This window comes from Chenopodium album, chromosome 13, assembly GCF_948465745.1.
Source record: "Chenopodium album chromosome 13, dcCheAlbu1.1, whole genome shotgun sequence".
Lineage (NCBI taxonomy): Eukaryota > Viridiplantae > Streptophyta > Magnoliopsida > Caryophyllales > Amaranthaceae > Chenopodium > Chenopodium album.
This window is the reverse complement of record NC_137846.1, coordinates 24,447,961-24,454,697: the sequence shown is the minus strand read 5'-3', so window position 1 is coordinate 24,454,697 and position 6,737 is coordinate 24,447,961. Positions and strand designations below refer to the sequence as shown.

The window sequence follows — 6,737 nt, the reverse complement described above, 5'->3', positions numbered from 1 at the left end:
TATACAAAAAAATGAAGGAACGCTCCCCCCCAAGCTTGAACAAAGCATTGTCACCAATGCTTAAACTAGGGTAGAAAACGAAACCAAACTAAAATATATATATATATATATATATATATACACTACTACAAAAAGCGTGTTTTCTGGACGCTTTTTAGGCCTTTTTTCGACGCTAAAAAGCGTCGAAAAATTATTTCTCGACGCTGCTAAAAAGCGTCGAAAATACGTGAGTCGAAAATTTTCAAGGACCCAAAAAAGCGTCGAGAATATCGACGCTTTTTTGTGTCCTAATTAATATACGAAGCGTCGAAAATTACGTATTTCACGCATTATCCCAAATGTGTGTAGTTTTTTAGCGACGCTTTTACTTGTCCATATACTCAAATTTAGCGACGCTTTTTGTTGTCTTGCGTTTATTCGTGTCAACCTATGATATGGCGGGAAACTATTTGAAATTTGAAAATGTGCAAATATGTAGACAATAAAAAGCGTCCAGAATTGTTTTTAAGCTTTTTTTCTTTTTATTAAATTATTACCATCATACATACATTATAGTTATTTAAATTTATCATAAATTAAATTAAATTAAATTAATAACATTATAATAAAAATAAACAAATATTCTATATAACTAGATTAAAAAAAACAATAATTAATCAACAATTATAAGAGCATGTACTTTATTACCAAATTTATAAAAGAAAACATCAACACAATTATTTTTTATAAAAAAAACAAAAAAAAAACGTCGCATATTATAGTAGCTTGTCCCTAAATAAATACATCATGAGACTAAAAACCAAAATAGATAGATGATGGCCTTATAGACGATATAGTTGCTTGTTGATGCTCAAGTGTCCCGACCTATTCTCTTGTTGCACCTACATTGCCTTTTCCAATCTTCAAAAAAAAACAAAAAAAAAAAAAAAAAAAGTATAAATTAGTACATTACACAATATAGACTCAAGATTCAACATGTTGTATATTATTTAAACATAGAATTGTAAGTTAAATATAGAAATATAAATGAACATCTTTTTTTTATTTTTTTATGTTACGCTAGTATTAAGGTTACATTACCCAAAGGGTGGACAGAGTACTAATGCTCATATTCGGAGTTGTACTGGTATACTTGTATTTTCCCAAGGTTGGTATAAAATTTTACTCTCGAGGTGACACTTCTCCACCTCTTGCTCCTTCCTTAACCACACAGCACCAGCAGTAGCCGCCGCCACCACCAACTACCTCTTCAATTTCATAGGCAACTCTTACAGAGTTACAAGACACATTTGCAACATAAAAGAATTCCTCATAATATCTGACATTTAATTTCAATTTTCTGAACATGAACACTGCATCATTCTTGACTAAAATGTACTACAATTAACAGGTAAAGAGTAAAAAAACCTTAGTGAATTAATCAGAAATTTGAAGCAAATCTCGGGCATAATGGCAATCCAACAAGGTTCAAATCAAGTATATTCAAGATTACACGAGCAATCTTTAGTCTTTCTAATAAGTATCTTAGGCAAAGTCCATGGAACAGTGCTAGTGGAAACAACCAACCCAAGGTGTGCAATGAGAGCAACAATAGACCAATTTCAACAAAAAAAAAAACAAATAAAGAAAAGACCAATTTCACAAAGGATACTCCTATCAGGTTTATATTGATAAAACCCGCTCACATAATTAAGCATGAGACTGCTATGGGGGGAATATCTTTTTTTTTTTTTTTTTCTTTTGACAGGAAGCAACTGATATTATAATTTAGGAAGCCTCCAAAGCAACAACAACAAAAACCATGGGGGGGACCTCATCAGACCACACCCTCACATCCTCAAAGTCACTACTAGAGTTTGCAAGCAAATGTGCAACTCTATTACCTGTTCTTCTCACAAACGAGAAGTCCAGGCTGGTAACAAGCAATAAAGAGAAAAAATGGCATTCAAGATAATTCCCAAAGGCGTTGCAAACACGAGTTATGTTCTTCAGCTTCTGGGGAACATCTTTAAAAGATACGGAGTGCTGCATCAGTAATCTGATGTCTGAGGACAGAATTTTCTATTAAGAACTATTTCCATTGTGAAAGTAAAGCTTATATAAATCACCTAAATCCAAGTTAATTTGACTTGCTTGCTACTTTAACTACCTTAAAAAAAGTCTTGGATCTTTTGGGGAGTCTTAAAATCGCTATAACTCACAACGAAGATCAAATCATCAGACAAAAATGACGTCAACAATGAAGCTCAAATACAGTAAAAATCCAATTATAAATAGTTATATAATTTTTTGTTAATTATTCCTCTGCAAAAAGTTGTAAATACTCATAAATTGAAATAAATCAAATTAAACGAGTACCAATTAAAATTATAAAAGAGCTAACTCATTACATATATAAGTATAAAACCTCATAATATTCTGTTTTATAGTTTGATATAACTCAAATCAAAGATCAAATGCATACAAGGATATTTAGTTCTTAAGTACAATGCCATCGAATCTAGTATTAGTTTAGTATATCAACATGATTAGATAAGGTAACTACAAAACCCATGACTTAATATGCAAAAGGTTCATTGAGAATTCTTCCTAGAGATCAGATTGCTTGCATTTTAACTACTCTAACTCATTCATCAGAGGAACCTTAATAAGCCAAGGTAAATCAAACCCAACTTTTGCAGGTCAAATTCTTTTTCCACGAAACAGAGACAAATGATTTGTTGCCCACGTCTTTACTGAAATCTACATCAAGATCATATGGCATTTAAAATCTTCCACTTAGTGAGTAAACAAGAGGTTGGTTCAGGATTACGTATCTTATTTAACTTATACCAAAACCTCAACAACTAGCTTAAAACTACTATTAATAATAAAAAATATAAAAAAAAAATAAAAAAAACTAGCTTAAAAACTATCTTCTACCTTCAAATAAATCTGTAGTTCAAAAGTATTAATTTTTACCATCCCCAACAGCTATAGTTGGCAATTTGTTTAACAAGAATACCACCCAAATTCTTGATGAATCTATCCCTGAATTTAGTTACGTTCTTGATCATCATATCGTCCTTTGTCACTAGCAACAAACCTTTGCTCAATTAAAACATTAGAACCTTGTGCATCTAACAATGTCACCATTAACATTCAATCAGTACATCACCACAATAAACCCAGCAATCCAACCTCTCAAATATAATCAAATCCTTCAATTATTCAGTTCCTTTAATTATAATCAAATCTTCTAACAAAATTAAACTATAATAAATAATTAGAAGATGTTAAATCAATATTAATGACAAAAAAAAATCCAAATAAGCTTACCTAGATTTGCATGCATCCTCGCCAAATCTTTCTACTTTGATGGCATAATATATCCTCTTATTCAACCTACCACCAATATACAATGTCCAAAAAAAAAATAACTGAATAAGATCCAATTTTAATATAATTGGAATAAACAGAGTTAGAGGATGTGTAAGGCAATTAGGCAAGAGGACTTACGGCATATGTGGTGGTCTGCACTGATGTCGGTGCGAGTGTGGGTGGTGAGGGTGGCGATAGTGTGAAATATACAAAAATCTACACCAGCAACCCAAAATAATGAAGTATAAACAAACGAATATGTTATCAATTCCCCTGGCCTGCACCCAACACAACAATTGAATCAAACCCTTAATTTGATACTAATAATGACCGATTACTATACAATAACTAATAATTCAAGATAATTTCTGAACAATAAATCAATATAAATACCTAATTTGACTGATCAAACTACATAAATTATAAAAAAAAAAAAGGAAATTTATGAGAACATTACCAGGATTTGAAAAAAATAACAAGTAGATGAACAATTTTTCCACAAGTTTAAGCCAAAATCTCTGAATCACAAGTGGTTGTAGGAGATGAGATTGTATGGATGATGATAGAATGTCCGGAGTAATTAGGTTTTGGGAGAAATTGAGATAGAGATGGGTCTGTGGCGGCGAGTGGAAGCAAGCAGTTTTAAGTTTTTATTGCGTTTTTTATTTCCCTGCTTTCTTTTGTTAGTCGTAATATGCTTATCTGAAATATAAGATTGAGGCACGTGCATGAGATTTTTTTCGACGCTTTTTAATGTCCATACAATATTATGACTCAGAAAAGCGTCGAGAAAAAACGGAACCTAAATTTTATGCTGACGGCTTATATTCAGCGTCGAGAAACTAAGGGATTTGTAGTGTATATATATATATATATATATATATATATATATATATATATATATATATATATATATATATATATATATATATATATATATATATATATATATATATATATATATATATTTATTTGTTTCTCTTTTTTTTTTTTTTACCATGGACGACTTTTTCTTGAAACTTCATTTGATTTTCTTGAATTGCATCTTTCTTCTCAAACTTTTTTGCATATTCTTTTCAAGCTCCATTTTCAAGACCTTACTTAAACCAATTCACAAAGTTTTCTTGCTCATGATCAACACTCTCAAAACTCAAACCTCACATGCCAATGCTTCACTAACTAAAAGGGTTGGTAAACATAGGCCATTAGGTTTGTAATGCGGTTTAAACAAGAGCGGGAAACATTAGGCTCAAATTGGTTAATAAGTAGGTTGATGCAAAATAGAAAACCAAATTTGTAACAAAATAAAAAGAAGATAAAGAAAAATGAGAAAATGTGCCCTTTTCCTCCCCTAGAGTGGCTCGGTCACGATCTTGGGAGCTAGAGGTCAAAACAAGGATTAAGACATGCATAGTTAAGGATCCTAAATTGTCGCTCAACAAGGTGATGGAGGCTAGAAAAAATGAAGCTCACAAGGGATTTTAACCAAGCAAATACCAACCAAGGGTCTCAAATCCACTATAGAGAGCAACTCCATCTTACCACATTCCCGTGAACTAAGGCTTCATGGACCCCTAAAAGTTCTTAACCCGACTACCTTAGCATATAGTATCCTAGAGTCAACCAATGACACTCTCAAACCGTGCATACATTTACCACTTAGGAAGAAAAACATTCAAGAATGCAATTCCCAAAACAATATGTCCAAAATAAGAATAAACAAAACACATTTTGCCAAAATTACCTTGAAAGTAAACAAAAATCTTTTTGGACTTTTCAAAATAAAAGAAAAGACATGGAAATGCATATACTCAAGTGCATGGCATAAATGAATCAACATCCCACCAAAGCATGATAGAATACCCTCCCCCCAAGCTTGAATGAGACAATATACTCAAACATAAACCAAATAAACCATGGGAGGGGAAAAGAGAGAAATCAACCCAACAAACCAACACATGTCCAACGAGTCACCAACCATTAGAAAAAGAGCTACGAAAGATATTACCGGATATTGGTGAGTGTAAATACCCGCAAATGAACCAATTTAACCTTTCAAAGCCGATTTCCTTTTGAATTGAATCTCGATTTCCATATGCTAGCAAAAATAGGCATCAAACTTCCTTAATTCTTGATCCAAACCAATGCATAAGTGTATATCAAGTCATGTACCTAGCAAAAGGCACACAAACATTTCCATGAGAGAAAATCTAATCTAAAAAGAAAGGAAAACGAAATCAATAAAAACCCCGGGTTACTTCCCGAGAAAGGCTTGTTTAACGTCCAAGCGAGACCGCTCTAGTAAATAATATTGCAACGAACGCAAGAGCTTATCAAATGCACTACTACACATTTCATAAGATAAATAGTAGGCAAATGAAGGAAGGAGGACGTGCAACAAGATTATTGCACGTAAGTGAGGAGGAAGATGCCAAAAGAAAGAAGAAAAATCAAAAGAAAAATCAAGAAAATAAGAAGAGAAAGAAGAAGAAAAACAAGGAGAAGAATAAAAAGGCAAAACCTCCTCAAAATCTTTTTGGGTGGCACAATCACCCATTCCCTCAATAATAGGAGGATGAGAAGGAAGAGTCTCATCAAACAAGAGAGGGTCCTCAATAGGCTTTAAGACAAAAGAGGGGAGGAATATAGGATAGTAGGGGATGTGGTCGAATTTCTTTGAAAAATGGACATGAGGAAGGGAAGGAGAAGAAATGGTCTCACAAAGCCTCACATCACCAATGAGGGCATGAAAATCAATCATAGAATCCTCAAAAGAACACTCATGACTCACATCTCCCTCAAACAAAAACTCTCCAATAGAAATAACCTCATCCTCCTCTATATCACAATGATGAACAACAACTCCCTCAAGATCCTCAAAGCCTAGAGTCTCAAAACCATGCATGAAAGGATAAAGATTTCTCTCAAACTCATCCCTTTTCCCATGAAGCATTTCCAATGAACTCTCTCAAAAGGCTATAATGCTTTGTTACTCCTTCAACAAATATACTAGAAATAGCCTCAAAAGAGTCCAAAGACTCATGGATAGAAGGGTCACAAACATGCAAAGTAGACTCATCAAGATGGGGAAGGAGGTTGGAATCCTCAAAATCGACATTTTCTTCATTCTCAACTCCTCCACCACCACTCAAGGGACTCTCAATCTCTCTTGATTGCTCAAACTCATCACCATCATTCTCATGAAGTCCCTCATTCAAAATTGAAGATGGCTCACTCACATCCTCACCATGGGAAGCTCTCAAAGGGGGTGAATATGGGGAAGGATGACATTCAAGCTCTAATGGGGAATGAAAAGGATTAAAATCCTCAAAAATCCTTTCATCACGAGAAAATTTCTCCTCACCTTCACACCCTTG

General features: G+C 33.4%; 1 long non-coding RNA gene across 2 annotated transcripts; it reads right to left on the bottom strand.

Annotated features, from left to right (window-relative positions):
• Positions 1 to 649: 649 nt before the first annotated feature.
• LOC145576532 (uncharacterized) lies at positions 650 to 4,058 on the bottom strand. 2 transcript variants are annotated; one of them, XR_014098427.1, is made up of 5 exons: positions 3,818 to 4,058; positions 3,499 to 3,638; positions 3,319 to 3,384; positions 1,081 to 2,742; positions 650 to 900 (listed from the first exon to the last, which is right to left on the bottom strand). It is a non-coding gene; the product is annotated as an uncharacterized LOC145576532 (long non-coding RNA). The 2 variants fall into 2 exon arrangements; XR_014098426.1 differs by lacking the exon at positions 1,081 to 2,742 and having other exon boundaries at positions 3,818 to 4,047.
• Between the last annotated feature and the right edge of the window lie 2,679 nt (positions 4,059 to 6,737).